A 19,436-nucleotide genomic window follows, 5' to 3' on the forward strand; every position below is an offset into this window, starting at 1 on the left:
CTGTGTTTCTCTCTACCAAGCAAAATTTCCCAAGACCCTGAGCCCTCTTGTCTAGCTAGTCAGTGAATTGCCATTGCTTTTGCCCATAGTCTTCCTGATGATGGCAGCAAAACTGTAAATCAAGAGCCAAAGCCAGGGATACAAATGGAACTCTGCAAAGCTCCAAGCAGAGGTTCCCGAAGCCAGAAAAACAAACATGCATGAGCTCTCAGGGAGATAGCACGATGGGCTGAGGCATGAGATAAGGGGCCTCTGTTTCCCCTCTTCTTGCTGGGGCCTGGAGGAAACAATGCACCCAGTATTTCATTCTCCTGAAAGACGGCAAATTACTCCCATTGTTGAATGTCTACCTTCCTTGCAGGCATGGGCTGGCCAAGTGTCTCCTGGAGTGGGGAAAGGAAATGAGCCCCCTAAATGTCCTGTTTCTTGAAACTTCGCATACCCTTCTAAGAGTCTTATATGGAGGGAGAAACCTATTGAGAAGGGGTATTGGAAAATCATGCATAGCCCTCTGATGGGTGATGATTAACTGTGCTGTTAATCTTGGCTGGCAGCTTGGTCAAACTCCCTCCCCAGGATTGCCTGTTTTTTTTCCCATGTTTCACTAGTCAGTCTCTCTCTTGCATGCTGTCTTCAGGCAATATGCCACTGTTAACATCCATGCTCTGTGCTCTACCAAGTGCCACCGGCTTTCCTCAACTCTTCTCTTGAGAAGTACCTGAATGGTAACTGAATTGGTAACGGTGTGTCTGTGTCACAAGACCTGGACTAGAACAGAGATGTGGCTATATCTGGCCCTTGGGGGTCAGTGACAACTCCCCTTCCTGCATTTATTTGCTTTTACTTGTATAACAAGGTGCCCTGATAGGGTACTTTCCCTGAGCCTTTTGCTTGCTTTTGAGAGAAACTGACAGCTGTATGCTTAGTAAGTAGAGTCACATGGGACCAGATCTTTAATTGAAGAGTTAGAGGAGTTGAGTTGTTCCTTTTAATGTGTTACTGTAAGGCATCAGAGTGCCTGCTCTGGACAAAGGGGTAAGGGGACTTTATGTCTGACTTGGAAAAGCCAAAGTGCAATTTTATTACATGCATAGATTGTGTAATGGTAAAGTCAGGGATTTTAGGGTATCCATCACCCAAATAACATACATATGTATGTTACTTAATGTACTCACTAATTTCTCATCACCAACCCCTGCCCAGCCCCCTACCCTTGCAAGTCTCCAGTGTTTACCATTCCACACTCTACGTCCATGTGTACACATTATTTAGCTCCCACTTATGAGTGAGAACATGTGATATCTTTCTGCATCCGACTTTTTTTTCTTAAGACAATAGCCTCTGGTTCCATCCATGTTGCTGCAAAAGACATGATTTCATTCTTTTTTTAAAAATGGCTGAATAGTTTTCCATTGTGTATGTGTACCACATTTTCTTTATCCAGTCATCCATTGATGGACACTTAGGTTAATTCCATATTTTTGCTATGGTGAATGGTGGCATTGGTGTTTAAAATCTGCGGAGAAGATGGATCAGTTTGCATTAAGAAGCCATGGAATGGAACTCCCATTGAGAGGTGACAGCGTGCTGGAAGCCCTCGCAGCCCTCGCTGGCTCTCAGCTCCTCCTCAGCCTTGGCGCCCACTCTGGCCGTGCTTGGGGAGCCCTTCAGCCTGCCGCTGCACTGTGGGAGCCCCTTTCTGGGCTGGCCAAGGCCGGAGCCGGCTCCCTCAGCTTGGGGGGAAGTGTGGAGGGAGAGGCATGGGCGGGAACTGGGGCTGCCCGGGGCACTTGCGGGTCAGCGGGAGTTCCGGGTGGGCGTGGGCTTGGCGGTCCCGCACTCGGAGCTGCGGGCAGGCCCCGCCAGCCCCAGGCAGTGAGGAGCTTAGCACCTGGGCCAGTAGCTGCTGCGCTTGATTTCTCACTGGGCCTTAGCTTCCTCAGCACCGGGCAGGGCTTGGAAACCTGCAGCCTGCCATGCCTGAGCCTAACCCCCGGCTCCGTGGGCTCCTATGCGGCCCTGAGTCTCCCCGACAAGCGCTGCCCCCTGCTCCAGGGCACCCAGTCCCACCGACCACCCAAGTGCTGAGGAGTGCCGCTGCACTGCCCGGGACTGGCAGGCAGTTCTACCTGCAGCCCCGGTGCAGGATCCACTGGCTGAAGCCAGCTGGCCTCCTGAGTCTGGTGGGCACTTGGAGAACCTTTATGTCTAGCTAAGGGATTGCAAATACACCAATCAGCACCCTGTGCCTAGCTCAGGGTTTGTGAATGCACCAATCGACACTCTGTATCTAGCTTCTCTAGTGGGGACGTGGAGAACTTCTGTGTCTAGCTCAGGGATTCTAAACGCACTAATCAGCACCCTGTCAAAATGGACCAATCAGCTCTCTGTAAAACAAACCAATCGGCTCTTTGTAAAATGGACCAATCAGCAGGATGTGGGTGGGTGGCAGATAAGAGAATAAAAGCCGGCTGCCCAGAGGCGGCAGTGGCAACTCGGTGGGGTGTTCTTCTGTGCTGTGGAGGCTTTGTTCTTTTGCTGTTTGTGATAAATCTTCTGATGTTCATTATTAGGGTACGCACTGCCTTTATGAGCTATAACATTCACTGCGAGGGTTTGCAGCGTCACTCTTGAAGCCAGCGGGGCCGCAGACCCACCGGAAGGAACGAACAACTCCAGACGCCCGCAGACCCACCGGAAGGAACGAACAACTCCAGACGCGCCATCTTTAGAGCTGTAACACTCACTGCGAAGGTCTGCAGCTTCACTCATGAGCAAGCGAGACCGCGAACCCACCAGAAGGAAGAAACTCCGAACACATCCGAATATTGGAACAAACTCCAGACACGTTCTGTTTAAGAACTGTAATACTCACCGCGAGGGTCCGCAGCTTCTTTCTTGAAGTTGGTGAGACCAAGAACCCACCAATTCTGGACACAGCATCTTTTCTTCCTAAGCCTTAGAGTTTTGTGTTGGTTTTGAGTTAGCCTCAGTGGCCCTAATCAAGGCCCACGGCCTGTCACACTTTGGGGCTGGTGAGGGTCAACAACTGAGCATAACACAGAGAGACGCCACTCCTGTCCTCTGTCCTTTACATAAACAGCCTGTGAACTGAGGCCCGTTGGGGAGTGAAGTAAGCAGGGCCGTGGAGAGGCCATGCAGCAGCCGTGAGGAAGGTGGAGCCGTGGAGGCTAGTGTGTAGGGATGGCTGCCCTGCTCCTACCCATCTGTGAGAACCTGTGGGATAGCTTTTTGAGGACGACTCGAGGGTTTGTAGAGCATCTTTGTGGGGCTGAAATTCATGCCTTGTTGGGAGGATGCTGTGGAGTCAGCAAACATTGAGCTTAAATATGAACAGGATATCATTGTAGACAAAAGCCAGGGCAGCCTGGGGTCATTCAGCCCCTGCTCTCACCTGCATGGCTGAGGGGCTGAACCATCCTCTCAGCTTGTTTTCTTAGCGTTTTGGGTTGCTCCATTGCTTTCAGAATCCCATATACTCAGCCAGGTTCTTGGTTTCATGATGCTTTAGTCAGTTTGGGTTAACATGACAAAATACCGTCGACTGAGTGGCTTAAACAGAAACTTATTTTCTCACAGTTATGGAGGCCAGAAGTCCAAGATCAAGATGCCAGTGTGATGGGTTTCTGGTGGGGGCCCCTTTCCTGGTTTGTAGACGGCTACCCTCGCACAGTGTCCTCACATGGTGGGGAGACAAAAAGAGAGGGGAGGGAGGGGTAGGGGAGACAGGGGGAGGGAACTTTTGGTATCTCCTTTTATTAGGGCACTAATCCCATCGTGAGGGCCCCACAGTCAAGATTTCGTTTAAAATTAATTACCTCCCAAAGGCCCCATCTTTAGCTACCATCATATTGGGGGTTTGGGCTTCAATGTGTGAATTTTGTGGGGACGTAATTCAGTCCATAGCACGTGGAATGCTCATGAGCCTCCCACTCATATCTCAGTCTTCCTATAAAGGGAAAACTGTACTTATTCTTCTATGGGCAGTGCCATCTTCCCGGGAGGAGGAGTACCCACTCTTTCTCTGAACTTTTGCTCCCTGAACAGTCATTTTTCATCTTCCTTGACTTTGCTCTGATCTCCTTATGGAACATACCTGTGGAGTCTTGTGTCCTGTCTTTTGAGATGTCTCTAGCCAGGGACTACGTCAAGATAAGGAATAAGAGCTTAGTTTTGCCCCTGCAGCTCTTCTCACATCTCAGGGATGGGAAGAGAGTTTTCAGGTCTCATCCCCTGTTGTGGTGGGATTTGGGGAGGAAGAAATTCTAAAGAGGCAGCCCACTCACAGCCCGGGTAGCACTGCTAACCACCTACTCCTATGGGTCAGGACTTTTTTGCTGAAAGCTGTGGTGGTTATCAAAATAGTAAACAACCAGTAACACAGTCAAAATGGCTGCTGACCATAAACCATAGATGATGAGACGGGAAAGATCCCGTGACCCCCTTTGCAGGTGGGAACTGGAGTGGCTTGTTTCACTCAGCCTGCTGCTGCCCACTCCATGCAGGAGCGTGTGAAAGAGTGAGTGTGAGAACTGGAAGAATGAACACTGAAACTGGCTGGTCGCTCCTTTCTGGCGTGATCAGGTTCTGTGCAGGCCCTGCAGCAACATCCGAGTGTGTTACAACCAGTACTCTTTCAGCTCTGCCATCCAGGGATGGCCAAGTGCCAACCAACACAGTGAAGGATCAGGGTGGTAGCCCCTGCCTTCTCAGCACCCGGGTTCTCGTCTGGTGTCCAGGAAGAAACAGGTCACACAAACTCTTTAAAAGGTGATGAATGCAGAAGCCTTTATTGAGCGGTGGGTGGCTGTCAGAAAGGGAGGCTGGATAGGGGATGGAAAGGTGATAGTTCTCTGAAACCTGGCCGTCTTCGGCTGGGGCCCCTCTCCAAAACCATGCTGTCTGAAGTTACCTGCATCTATCTGTAGACTCGGACACTCAGTTACTTTTCTGCTCACTGCTTAGCCACTTGTATCCTTGACACTCAGCTGCTTGTGTTGCTCTGCCAGCTGAAGTCTTTTATGGACACAGGATAGGGGTGGGGCAGGCTAAAAAGGCAACGTTTGGATGAAAAAAACAAGGTCAGCTGTTTTCACTTAGGGCGTGGTTCAAGGCTTAAGAGTGGGATTTAACGGAGAGCCCTGCCCTTCTGTATCATTACCACTATATGGATGTAAATGAGCTAAATATCAGCTCTGGTTGTAAGTACCAGGACTCCGACTCCAATTGGGCTACATAAGACTCCTGCAACTGGGGAACTGAGGGTGCGTGGGGGGTGGCTATGGTTTAAGCTTGGCTGGATCCTGGGGCTTGAATGCTGCTGCTATAGCTTTGTGTGGGCCTCTGTCAGTCTCTCACCTCTGTCCTCCCTCTTTGGGTTGTCCTCTTCCTGGAGGCAAGCTCTCCTAATGAGCAATGAGGCAATGAGGCAATGAGGAAGATAGTTAATGAAAATCCCATGGAAATACCCTTCCAGTTTAGCAACCAGCCCCAGTGGGAAAAGGCACTTCTCTCACTCTCTGCCTACATAGAGAAGGGCTCCATTGGGTCGTCATAGCTCATGCCTAGTCCTAGGGAAGTCACTGTGGTCAGGGCAATGAGGTATGATGATTGACCCAATCTGGGTCCATTTTGTTACTGTGTGTATGTTTGTGCTTAATTGCATCATGAGACTCATATGGAAGAGGGAAGAAACAGTTCCTCAAAAGAAACTGGGAGGTGCTGGCAGGCAAACATGAGAACCATCTACTATCTACTTGTTGATAACAAGATGTTGGTAAAGAGTAGAAGAGCTCCTCTCACCACAAACTTGTGCACTGCTGTACTTGATTCAACTCATATTTTGGTTGCTGCTTCTAAAATTGGTGGGAGGAAAATCCCAAAAGGTTGACTCATGGTGATGAGAGTAGTGAGGGAGGAAGGGACTGCCTGTGTGGTGTGGTTTTCTTTCTGCGGGTTTACAGATGAATTATTGGGTGCTCTACTTCTGCCTTTTCCTGGGGGTGTCTAGTAGACACCAGTGCAGGGCAGGGAAGGTGAGGGGGCTCAGGCCACCTCCCCAGCAGCTCTCTCTCCTTAACTGGCATCCATGCACACCTCCCTGTCATGCACATGCAGTGTTTCTGTGCAGGGTGTGGAAACACAGCTCTTTGTGGTGCAATGAGGAGAGGTTGCATTAATATGACTCATTCTGTTTTTTAAAGGTTTATTTTTATCAGCTGTGCGTGGGTTAGGGTTAGAAGGTAGTTGATGTTTAGGTATGAGTGGGAACCTGCCTCCCATTTTCGTTCACTGTAATTGGATGTGGATGGGTTTCTTGAGCAGACAGTAGGATGAGAGAGGGGGCTTAAAGAAAGGAGGAGAGGGCCCACTCTTATTGGAGATTGCTCCAGGCAGAGCAGCTGGAGAGCAAAGAAGATTTATAGCTGGAGGTGGGCACAGCAAATAGAAAGGGAAAAGAGGAAAAGGATGTGGGTTGAGATGGATGGAGATGCAGGGAGTGAGGAAGGTGCAGAGAGAGGGGCTGGTGGAGAATTTGAAAGCCAGGAGTGATTTAGTGAAGCAGTGATAATGGAAAGAAGGATTTGAGAGTTGCGGTGTTTGTGAATCAGCCATGCAGATAAATATTTTAGCCATCGTGATCGAAAATATGTATCACAATTCATGAGATGTACAAGCAAAACCTAGGTGGGTAAAGATTACAGATGGCTATCCACTGTCACCACTATTTTGCTTATTTGATTCTGTAGCCCCTTAAACAGTAGCTAACTCATTTTTATTGAATGCCTTTTATATGCCAAGGACAGAGCTAACCACATTACCAACGTTGTTTCATTTCATGCTCATAACAATCCTATGAACAGGTGCTATTTAAGCAACCCTATTTTATAGATGGAGAAATAGTCTTGATGGCCCAGTGTTTTAGTTTCATGGGGCTGCTGTAACAAAGTACCACAAACTGGATGGCCTGGAACAACAGAAACTTATTGTTTCTCAGTTGTGGAGGCTGAAAGTCTGAAATCAAGGTGTCAGCAGAGCCATGCTCCCTCTGAGGGTGCTAGAGAAGGATCTATTCCAGGGCTGTTTCCTAGCTTTTGGTAGTTTCTTGGCTTGTAGCAGTAACTCCAACCTTCACATGGCATTCTCCCAGTGTATGTCTGCCTCTTCACATGGCATTCTTTCTATAAATGGATACATTTTGGATGAGGGGCATATCCAACCCCAGGATGACTTCATTAACTAATTTTAACCGCAATGACCCTATTTCCAAATAAATTCACATTCTGTGGCACTGAGGATTAGGACTTCAACACATGAATTTGGGAGGAGGGACAGAATTCAACCTGTAACACTCAGGAACCCATGGACACCTGGGGTCCTATGTTGGCAGTGCTTCTGGCCTGTTCCCACCTCCTCTGAGGCCTCTGGCAAGGACAGGCGTCCCCCTGCTCTGCGGCTGGCTCTGGGGCTCAGCTGTGGTGCACACACTACAGTGACAGCCTTGGCCTGATGGGCTGGAGTCATTGCCAGGGGGCAGGTGCTCTGGCCCGGCCGCCATGGCAGCTGTGTCTTTGTCATCACTGCCATGTCTTGCTGACCCTCTGGAGAACCTCCTACCACTCTTTGTCATTTTTTGTTTGTCCTCTATGAAACAGACTCACAGCCTCCGTCTATGTGCTTCTCCATCTATGATGCATGTGTAATTGTTTCATAAATGCTTTTGGAAAATGATTTGTTTCCATTGCAAATGCACCATGATTCACTTTTGCCTTTCTATCTGTGGATTTAAAATGGATCTGCACTCCCCCTGCCAAAACCCCAGGAAGGCAAATGTAAACAGTGTACCTGCTTAGGGGTCCCACTATCTTTGAGAATAAAACTATCAGCATCCTTTCTTTTCCTTAGACTATCTTCAAAAGCTGAGGCCTGTTGTACTACTTCCTGGGCTGGTTTCTGTTCAGTAGCATTTTTTTTTTGGTCAGTAGCATATTTGATAGGGAACTGTGATTTGAATGATTCTATCAGTTCCCCAGCAAAGCAAGCCTCATTCTTGTCACTCCTCATTCTTATTTGGAACTCTGTAGAGGACACACACAGTCACATTCCCCTTTACTGTATAATGTTCCAATCAGCAGACAGCATAATGAAATCCAATTAATATGTTAGGCTGTTGTGATTCTAAAAATATTTCACATCCCCCTGAGGGGCTAAGGAAATTGGAGGAATCAAGGTATTACCGCAAACCTGTAATTTGCAGAAAAGTTCTTCAATCATTTTTGGAGGTGGTAGATTTGTTCTTAAGAAAACAAAAATAGATCAGCTCTCCAAAATGAGGCTGCCTGTGAGATCGTTCCAGTGATCTTTTACTCAGATGCCAGGCCCTGCGTGCAAGTCTAATGATCCCTCACTTCAGATATATATGAATTATTAAGGTCAGTTAATTAACACATTTTTCTTCTGCTGAAGTAATTAGATGAATAGAGCTCTTGCCCTCTTTTTGGCTTTCCTGGCAGTTGCTCAGGGCTGAATAGAGGCAGTAAACATATTGCCAAACAGATGCTAACCAGAGAAGTAATTTTTCAGTTTCCATTTGATTTCTGAAGTGTTATCCTGCAACTGAAATAAGCTCCTACTTAGGGACGGTAGGGGAGGGCAATGGGGAAAAAGAGAGAGAATGAGGTGAAGAATGAGCAACAAGGCCTCATACAAATCTGCCTGAGAGCATCTTCTAGATACCCAATATTTATTTGTCATTCCACCTAATTTTTTTAATACTTCCTTCACAACATCTCTATGTCATTGGTACAAAAGTTATCCAAAGTGAATATTTATTACAGCTGTTTGCATGAATATTCCCAGGCCATTTCCTTTCTGTCCCTGGTGTGGCCACATCATTTTAAGTGGCCAGAAATTAGGATTTGGTACGTTTAAAGTGGTTTGTCTGTAATATGTGTCTCTTGATTTTTCTAGATCAGTGGTTCCCCAGACTGCCTTTGTACCAGAATCATCTGGGGGCACATAAGAAAGAACACCTTCCCAGCCTTTACCTAAGATTGATGACCTCAGCATCTCTGGGGACTGGCCTGGAAATAGGAGTTTAAAACATCTCTCAGGGTAAATCTGATGCTCAGTCAGAGTGTGGGAGGTGCTGTTCTTCGTAATGGAGATGGAAATGTCAACACTCAGGAGCTCTCCTTCTCTTTGCAGACAGGTGAACTGTGATCATTCTACACCCTGGGCCTAATGGCCAGTCCAGGGAAGCCTCGTGACTTGGTCCAGTCAAACACACGAAATGGCATTGAAGGCTTGGTCTGTGGGTGTGATATGCATTACTCAGGAGTGCTTGATGTTTTTGTCTCCAGGGCCTCTGCTGGAGCAACCAGCATTTTATGAAAATTGCCTTCTGTGGGAAGTCTGGCTGAGGAGGCAGTGTCCCATAGAAGAGAAAGATAAAGACATAGGTAGCAACTTTCAGACTTCCAAGAGCTCCAGTTTTTTCACCTGTGAAACAGGTTTAATCATAACCCATGCAGCTGTGAGGCAGGAACAAGGTGATGTGTGTGTGAGTACTAAGTAAGTTTTAAAGCACTGTATTCATGGAAGGTTGATGATGATAGTGATACTGATTTCAGCAAACCTCTGATAGAGATAAAGGAGTATAATGGAGGGTTGGAGAACAAGGGATAGAAATTGTGCTGTCCTTAAGGGTGGGGCAGGTGGCCTAGCAGCATCATGCCTGAAACACAGTCAATAAATGTTGAACATTATTGACTTGCTGAACATTGCCTGACTGAAGTTCTGTGTCTTTCCCCTGGTATGTCTTTCCCATATTTAGTAAAATGTAATGATCACTTTTCCTGGTTTTAACAACATTTTGCTTTCAAAAATATCATGGATGCAAGGAAGTTCCCTCACAGTGATTTGCTACAGCTCCACACCTCCCAGGAATGGTCCTGCAGACAGGCCTGTGCATCGAGGCGCGTGGAATGGGCTGGTCTATAGCACCCACCTTAGGAACTTGGGGACTTCATGAGGGGCCCGACTGCATGACAACTTGCTAGAATTCCCAAGAAAAATGATGGAGGAAGCATTATGATCAGTGGTAGGGCTCACAGACAGTAAAGATTAGAACCCACGATCAAAAGAGGGGATGAAAACGGCTCCAGTTGAACTCTTTTTGAAATGGCAGAGTTGAGGCACATGGGCTCTATAGCTGGGATCCTGGGTCACATTCATTGACAGTTGGGAGGGATAGCAGAACCTAAGTACTTTATATGCATTATCTCACTTAATTCTTACAACAGCTCTAAAGCAATAGTATAATAAGAGGGGCACAATCCCTTATTTACAATTTGGAAACCCAAAAATCTTTGAAAGCCTCAAGCTTTTCATAATTCATTTGAATGTGAAATGAACCTGACCTGAAATCTTTTGACAGCAAAACCTAACTAGAACTTATGTGAGACTTTTTCTAGTTTTGATTTATCCCAACTGTTGTGAATATTCATGTTTTCCTGCAGAAATATTAATGAATTTGATTGTAGAGGAGTGCATCAGAGCTCACTGGGTGTGTTACATAATACATGGTATATACAACATGCTACTGTTCTATCATCCAGAAATCTGAATTCTGAAAACGCGTCTGACCTCCCCCCAGAGTTTTGGAATAGGGATTTTCATTCTGTTTCTCCACTTTCACAGAAAAAAATGAAACTTAAATCAGTGAAATATTAGGCTGGTGCAAAATTGCGGTTTTTGCCATTACTTTCAATGGCAAAAATCGCAATTACTTTTGCACCAACCTAGTAATTTGCCTAGGGTCACAAAACTGCTAAGTTGGGAACCATGGTTGTGCCCCAAGGCTGTTGTGAGATATTCTGCTAAGAGTTGCTGTTTCTTCCTTGGTTTTGAATCCCTTTCCCAAAAGGTTTCGTTTTTGTTGTCCTGGTTTGTGTGGCAGGCTCCAGGAGGAGGTATGTGTGTGTGTGCATTGTGGGAAGAGGAGTCAGGTCTTCCTGCTTAGCTACCCATACTCATGCTGCCTTGTTCTGTAAATACCTTGTGTTTTTCCTAAAACACAAGTCTGATCATTCCACTCACCTGCTTAAAAGCTTTTAGTGTACTATTAATAATAGCAAAGACAAGGAATTAACCTAAATGCCCATCAACGGTGGACTGGATAAAGAAAAGGTGGTACATATACATTAAGGAATACTATGAAACTATAAAAAAGAGCGAGATCATGTCCTTCACAGCAACATGGATAGAGCTGGAGACCATTATCCTTAGCAAACTAACACAGGAACAGAAAACCAAATACCACACATTCTTACTTATAAGTGGGAACTAAACATTGAGTACACATGGACATAAACAAGGGAACAACAGATACCAGGGCCTCTTTGAGGGTGGAGGATGGGAAGAGGGTGAGGATCAAAAAACTACCTGTTGGGTACTGTGCTTATTACCTGGGTGATGAAATAATCTGCACACCAAAACCCCATGACACACAATTTATATAACAAACTTGCACATGTACTCCTGAACTTAAAATAAAAGTTAAAAAAAAAAAAAAAAAACACCCTTTTAGCACTGCTACAAGGTCAAGTCCAAGCTCCTTGGAATGGAATATAAAGACGCCCTGCACTGGCTCCCAACTGGCTGTAGTAGCATGGGTGGTTAAAAGTATGGACTCTAGAGCTGTATCACGGGGTAAAACCTTTCTTCTGCTGTCCCCTAGGTGTGTGTAACCCAGGCAAGTCTTCTCTCTGCCTTAATGTTTTATTTTTTATTTTATGTTTTTTGAGGTGGAGTCTCGCTCTGTTGCCCAGGCTGGAGTGCAGTGGCACAATCTCAGCTCACTGCAACCTCTGCCTCCCGGGTTCAAGCGATTCTCCTGCCTCAGCCTCCAGAGTAGCTGGGACTACAGGCGCCTGCCACCACACCTGGCAGATTTTTGTATTTTTAGTAGAGATGGGGTTTCACCATGTTGGCCAGGCTGGTCTCAAACTCCTGACCTCAAGTGATCCACCTGCCTCAGCCTCCCAAAGTGCTGGGATTACAGGTGTGAGCCACCGCACCCAGGCTGCCTTAGTGTTTTATAGTGTAAGGCTGATAGAGTCATCCACTTCCTAGTGTTGTGATGAGGCATGAATGAGTTAATACAATGTAAAATGGTTAGAACAACGTACACAGTAGGCACTCAAATGACACTATTGTTTTCATGGTTTCTCTGGCCTTGTTATTTGCTACCCGGACTCCTTCCTGTCCCCATCTGACCACATGCTTTGACCATTGCTTCCAGAACAAGGAAGACTGAAGCAGCCTGCTCCCCCTGCTGCATGCTTTTTCCTTTCCTTTGTCCTATTGTCTGCCTGTCAAATACCTGTTTATCTTTGACAACTCAGTTCGAGAGCCATCTTCTCCTTAAAGACTTCCCCAGTTTGCTTTCCTCCTTCCTCTCCTTTGGGTCTCCACGATGCCACATTGGTATTTCTGTCACGACCACCGACAATATTTTAAAGTCCTTATTGGTGTCCTGATCTGTTTCTTTGCCTGAATTTTAAGCCCCTTGAGAACAAATCCCCTATATGTTTGTATCTCCAGTCCCTGGCAGAGAGTCTGACACAAGCCACATAATCAGTGTGTGTGGGTAAATGCTATAAAGAGAACTCGTTCCAACTTGGGTAGGAATTTCTGCTATGGGTGCTATTTACAAGCAACAGAACCCACTCTTGCTAATTTGAGCTGAAAAGGAACGTATTAAAAGATAGCTCACAGAATTTCCAAGAAGGCACGGAATGGGGCTTTGGATGTTTTATAGCCAGGAATAAGATGCAAGTCACATCAGTGGGTTGTTCTGGTGGTGGTCCTCCTGCCATGCTGAGCCAGGACAGGGATTTGCCTTGCTGACATTGAGCATGGGGAACTACCTCCAGACCATTGCCCCTGCTCCCGCTGAAAGCAGAACGTCTCTGTGGCCACCCTCTGCCATCCTCACCGGCATGCTATCACATAGTGCCTGGGTGGTGCCTTTTAATTGTATTGCTTTCTCCCAAATTGAAATCTCCCATGGATGCACCTGACTGGTGGAGCCTAGGTCAAAGGCTTCTACATAGACTGCAAGGGAGACTAGCAAGGGGAAGGCATCTAGTTTAAGAAAGCATGGATTCATAAAGTGGGAGTGCCGAAGAGCAGAAAAGGGGGTTTCAAAGATGCTGAGTGGCCAGAATATGTGGTGAGAATGACAATGGCAGTGAGAAATGACACCACCAGCAACAGTGGTGGTAAAGAGGTGATAGCTGGACAAGGCTGTTATGTGGTGAGAGGAGAGGATTTCAAGGGCAACAGGAGGGGAACTTCAACGGAGTTGGAAAATGAGATGCCTAAGACTCTGTGTGGAAAAATGAGTGAGATATTTGAGCTGAAAGTTCTAGACTACTGATTTTCTTTCTTTTCTTTTCTTTTTCTTTTTTCTTTCTTTCTCTCTTTTTCTTTTTGAGATGGAGTCTCGCTCTGTCACCCAGGCTGGAGTGCAATGGCACAATCTTGGTTCACTGCAACCTCTGTCTCCCGGATTCAAGCGATTCTCCTGCCTCAGCCTCGTAAGTAGCTGGGACTACAGGCACCCACCAACATGTCCAGCCAATTTTTGCATTTTTATTAGAGATGGGGTTTTACCATGTTGGGCAGGCTGGTCGCAAACTCCTGACCTCAGGTGATCTGCCTGCCTCAGCCTCCTAAAGTGCTGGAATTACCGCCGTGAGTCACGGCACCCGGCCGACCACAGATTTTCTTAGCTGAGTTTTTCATTGCCCCTCCCTAATGTCCATCAAGACTGATATCCTCTGGAAAAATGAGGATCATGCTCACATATCACAATTGCTTTCTTCTAAAAAATGCTGTCTATGAAGGATTCATTGGTAACAAAAGCGAGGAACTCTTCATAATCTAAATTAGTGCTGTTCACCAAATGTTCTAGATATGCACTCTCTGATGTAACTGTGAGATACATCAGAAATGTGGATAGTGTGACTGAGAAACTGTTAACATTTTTTTTAGGCAATTTAAATGTAAATAGCCACATATAGTCAGGGGCTAACTTATTAGATAGTGCAGGTGTAGATAATTTGATCTGTTTAGGAAGGCAAAAGAGATCACTACATTTGTAAAATTTAAAAACATATTTGAGGCTGGTCGTGGTGGCTCACATCTGTAATCCCAGCACTTTTGGAGGCTGAGACCAGCGAATCACTAGAGGTCAGGAGTTCGAGACCAGCTCGGGCAACATGGTGAAATCCCGTCTCTACTAAAAAAATACAAAAATTAACTGAGTATGGTGACTTGCGCCTGTAATTCCAACTACTGTAGAGGCTGAGGCATGAGAATCACTTGAACCCAGGAGGCAGAGGTTGCAGTGAGCCGAGATTACGCCACTGCACTCCAGCCTGGGTGACAGAGCAAGGCTCCATCTCAAAAAAACAACAACAAAAATAGCATATTTTAAAATATATCATAGACTGGCATATAACCAAGTGTGTTTGTTGGCAAAAAGCCACTTTTTAATTGATAGAAATATTTTGGGGCATGATGATTTAGCAACAAATGTATAAAAAGTGAGATAATAAATTAATTTTTTTTTTTTTTGGATGGAGTTTTGCTCTTTTGCCCAGGCTTGAGTGCAGTGGTGCAATCTTGGCTCACTGCAACCTCTGCCTCCTGGGTACAAGCGATCTTCCCACCTCAACCTCCCAAGTAGTTGGGACTACAGGTGTGGGCCACCACACCCAGCTAATTTTTGTGTCTTTAGTAGAGATGAGGGTTTCACCATCTTGGCCAGGCTGGTTCCAAACTCCTCCTGACCTCAGGTGATCTGCCCAACTTGGCCTCCCAAAGTGCTAAGATTATAGGTGTGAGCCACTGTGCCCAGCCATGAATTTAATTCTTAATAGTGATTCTGCACTTTAAAGTTTGTTAAACTAAAGATCTTAAAACTGGAGTTTGCAGTAACAATATTTTCCAACTAGGACATTCTGGACTTATTTGTCAACAAAAGAAAAATGGCCAAATGTTTGGGACCGTGGTCTTTGAATCACACGTCAGAGTCACTGTGGCAGGCTTATTATAATACAGATTGCAGGGTCTCACTTTTAGAGCTTCTGATTCTGTAAGTCTGCGGGCAGCTGAGGATGAACATTCCTCACAAGTTCTCAGGTGATGCTCTTACTGCAGGTTTGGGGATCACATTCCAAGAACCCCTGACTTAAAGAAATGCTCCTTTAAAATTTAACTTTTTCCTTTAAGGACATCTCAGAATCTTTCATCTGTAAGTATTGCTCTGGTCCTCTGAAACTCCCAGAGGGAGCGGTATATGAGAGATATCCCATATAATTTGATCGTAGAACCCTTTCCCTTAGGGTAAACCAAGGATTATAATTGGAGGGACACAATTATGTGAAATTCAACTGAATTCAACATAAAGCTTAGTTTCCTCATTCTTCCACTTCCTCGATCCAACCACAAAACTAGGGTTCCATGGGATCAGTTCTAGGCTGCTTTCTGTTTTCCATCTACCCTCTCCTCGTAAGAGAGCTCATCTGGGGCCATGACTTGAAATGCTGATGATGCCCCATTTGACATCTCCTGCAGTCTCTCCTCTGAACCCCACATAGTGCATCCACTGTGTACTTAGCATTTTCATCTCAAACTGAATGTGTCCTGAACTGAACTCTTGTTAATAATTCCCCCTGACCCACTCTGATTCCTCTCCCGGTTTTCCCTACTCGGGAAATGGCATCACCACCCACCATCTGGATTGTCATTAAACCCATCAGCAATAGTTGTTATTTCAGCCGAAAAAACCAAAATGCGTATAAGAATGTATGTGTTGGGTGTGATTCTGTTTTGTGGGGCCGTTCCCTGGAGCAGTAGTCGTTTATCTCTGTTTGCCTTCTCTCCCACATAAGTGCATGCTGCCCCTCTATGGAGGATTCAATGAACATGGATATGAGCCCCTTGAGGCCCCAGAGCTATCTTTTCAATTGTGAACCAAAGGCCGACAAAGATGATCACTTTAAAGTGAATGATGATGAAAATAAGCACCAGTTATCTTTAAGAACGGTCAGTTTAGGGGCTGGTGCAAAGTATGAATTGCACATTGTTGAAGCAGAAGCAATGAATTACAAAGGTAGTCCAATTAAAGTAACACTGGCAACTTTGCAAATGTCTGTGCAGGCAACAGTTTCCCTTGGGGGCTTTGAAATACCACTACCTGTGGTCTTACAATTGAAGTGTGGTTTAGGGCCAGTGCATATTAGTGGACAGCACTTAGTAGCTGTGGAGGAAGATGCAGATTCAGAAGATGAGGTGGAGGATGTGAAACTCTTAGGTATATCTGGAAAGTGATCTGCTCCTGCAGGTGGTAGCAGGGTTCCATGGAAAAAAGTAAAACCTGCTGTGAAGACAACGACGATGATGATGATGATGATGATGATGATGATGATGAAGATGATGAGGAAACTGAGGAAAAAGCTCCAGTGAAAAAATCTATATAAGATATACCAGCCAAAAATGCACAAAAATGAAACCAGAATGGAAAAGACTTAAAACCACTAACACCCAGATCAAAAGGTCAAGAGTCCTTCAAAAAACAGGAAAAAAGTCTGGGCGCAGTGGATCACACCTGTAATACCAGCACTTTGGGAGGCCAAGGTGGGCAGATCACGAGGTCAGGAGATCGAGACCATCCTGGCTAACATGGTAAAACCCTGTCTCTATTAAAAAATACAAAAAAGTAGCCGGGTGTGGTGGTGGGTGCCTGTAGTCTCAGCTACTTGGGAGGCTGAGGCAGCAGAATGGTGTGAACCCAGGAGGCGGAGCTTGCAGTGAGCCGAGATCGCGCCACTGCACTCCAGTCTGGGCAACAGAGCCAGACTCCATATCAAAAACAAAACAAAAACAGGAAAAAATCTCCTGAAACACCAAAAGGATCTAGTCCTGTAGAAGACATTAAAGCAAAATGCAAGCAAGTATAGAACAAGGCGGTTCTCTTCCTAAAGTGGAAGCTAAGCTCATCAGTTATGTGAAGAATTGCTTCCAGATAACTGACCAGGAGGCTATTCAAGATCTCTGGCAGTGGAGGAAGTCACTTTAAGAAAAGAGTTTAAACAATTTGTTAAAAAAATTTCATCTCATTTCATTTCTGTAACAGTTGATATCTGGTTGTCCTCTCTGTAATGCAGAGAGAGGACTTTTCCTACTGTGTTTAATAAATGTTTTCCAGGTTCCATTGCCAAGAATGTGTTGTCCAAAATGCCTATTTGGTTTTTAAAGATGGAACTCCACCCTTTGGTTTTAAGTATGTATGTAATGTTTTGATACGATATAATGGTAGCAGTGGTCAGACATGGAAATGATGGGGAGACAAAAATATATATGTGAAATAAACTCAGTATTTTAACAAAGTAAGAAAAGAGTGTGTCTATACTTAAACATGATTGCAACCATAATACATGTATGCATGTGTGTGCATGTGTGTATGTATACATACATAAATATGTCTCCTTTTATCCATCTATAACGTCACATGCTAGATCAAGACGTGAGTCATCTTTGATATATCATCACATTCTTTAAAAAATGGATGACTCCTATTTCCCCTGGTCATGCCTTCATGGAGGTTACTATGAGGTCATAATGTAAGAAAGAAAAAAGGTATTTCTCCACCTCTGTTCCTGTCTGTAATTGTGGAAGTGGAGATGGCTCTCAGATCTCTTCAGCTGGTTCAGAAAGCCCCTGAGATGCCTCACATGAGCTTAGGAGCTAGCACTCTCTGCCAGACTGCCCTCTCTTCCTCCCTCTGTCATTCTGTCCTACATCTCCCCGATTCCAGAAGGAGGCGGGTCCAACTTCATGCCCAGGCTGCTGTATCCCTCTGCTCTGATGAGCTCCACATTCCCTGGAAGTGAGAAGGGATGATTAACTCCTTCATATTCTGTTACTCAGTCCAGAGGAGTATTGTTTCTCATGCCTGTACCTGACTGAAAATTTAGTGAAAGAAATATTTTATTTTTCATTTTGTGTATTCCAGGCTCTTTTGCTGTGACTCAGGCAAACAACTGTCCCTCAATTTCCTTTTCCTTCCTGTACTGACCTAGTGCTCTTGGACCAAGTTTGTATAACTTTATTCTCCTTTCTTTTAGGAAGACTTTTAAGAAGTGGCTTCTTATTCCTCATACAAAGAGAACTGGGTAAGTTCTGCCCCACTGGCCTTTCTTGTTTTCTTCCTGCAGTGTACCCAACCTCTTGCTTCCTGTGCATCCTGCCTCCCACATTGGCATACACTTTTATGTTTGTGTATGTACATGTGTGTGTTTATATATAAATTATATGTCTACTTATTTCCACTACTTTATAGGCTCTTCTTTTTGCCTTCTTTTTGTAGTGGCCTGAGTTGTTCTTAGTGACCATCGAAAGCAGTGTACAAGGGTCAGAGAGGTAGATTTTGTCCTTCCAACTGTGTTGGAAATCTAAAGATGATTAGATCCCTGAATATAGGTTCCTTAAACTCAATTGACCTTATTCACATTAAAGAAAATATTTAAATTGCAACCTGAGCTTCACAGGAGCATGTTATCAAAGGGCAGGACTTTCTACCTGTCCCTCCCTCAATTATGCTATTTCTATCAGTGCCAACCTTCCCTGAGCACACAGGGGCTGCAGACACTATCGGGAGTCATGGCATCTTAAGCACAGTTTAGCACAAGTGCTGCCTTGATTGCTCTTCAGAAAGCTGATGGGCAGATGGAGGCTCTTTTTAGGTCTTTATTATTAGCAGTTTATCATGTAGCATAATGTCACTTAGGCAACGTGGTACAGTTATGATGACATAATTTAAAAATCAATACACAAGGAAGGGTTTGTGAATTAAATGTGGCATTTAATTTTTCAAAAGTAAAAGAGCACAAACATAGATTTAAAACACACGTTTAAAAGTAAATCATGCCTGTGGTCGGTTGCTCCTCTTTGTAGTCCAGTCCCCAATAAATACACAACTTAGAGATTAAATAATTTAGAGATTCATTTTGGACCCTATGCCAGTTTAATTCCAAATCATTCACATCATTGGATGGATCTAGTTTTCACTTGAGATGTTAAAAAAGTTTAAAAATCCTATGCTAGAAAGGTAGTTTAAAGAAAGGAAACTTAATTGACCTTATTCACATTAAGGAAATATCTAAACTACAGCCTGAGCTTCAGAGGATTGTGTCATTGAAGGGCAGCACTTTCCACCTGTCCACCTCTTAGTCATGCTGTTTCCATCGGTGCCAACCTTCCCTTGGCTCTCAGGGCACACAGGGGCTGCAGAGACTGTCGGGAGTCACGCACCCCAACTGTACCACATTGCCTAAGTGAGA

At 45.1% G+C, this 19,436-nt stretch overlaps 1 pseudogene; it reads left to right on the top strand.

The window, feature by feature from the left end:
• The first annotated feature begins 16,002 nt into the window (after nt 1-16,002).
• LOC100436023 (nucleophosmin-like) lies at nt 16,003-17,173 on the top strand (annotated as a pseudogene).
• Nucleotides 17,174-19,436: the final 2,263 nt, after the last annotated feature.

This window comes from Pongo abelii, chromosome 6 (genome assembly GCF_028885655.2).
Source record: "Pongo abelii isolate AG06213 chromosome 6, NHGRI_mPonAbe1-v2.0_pri, whole genome shotgun sequence".
Classification (NCBI taxonomy): domain Eukaryota; kingdom Metazoa; phylum Chordata; class Mammalia; order Primates; family Hominidae; genus Pongo; species Pongo abelii.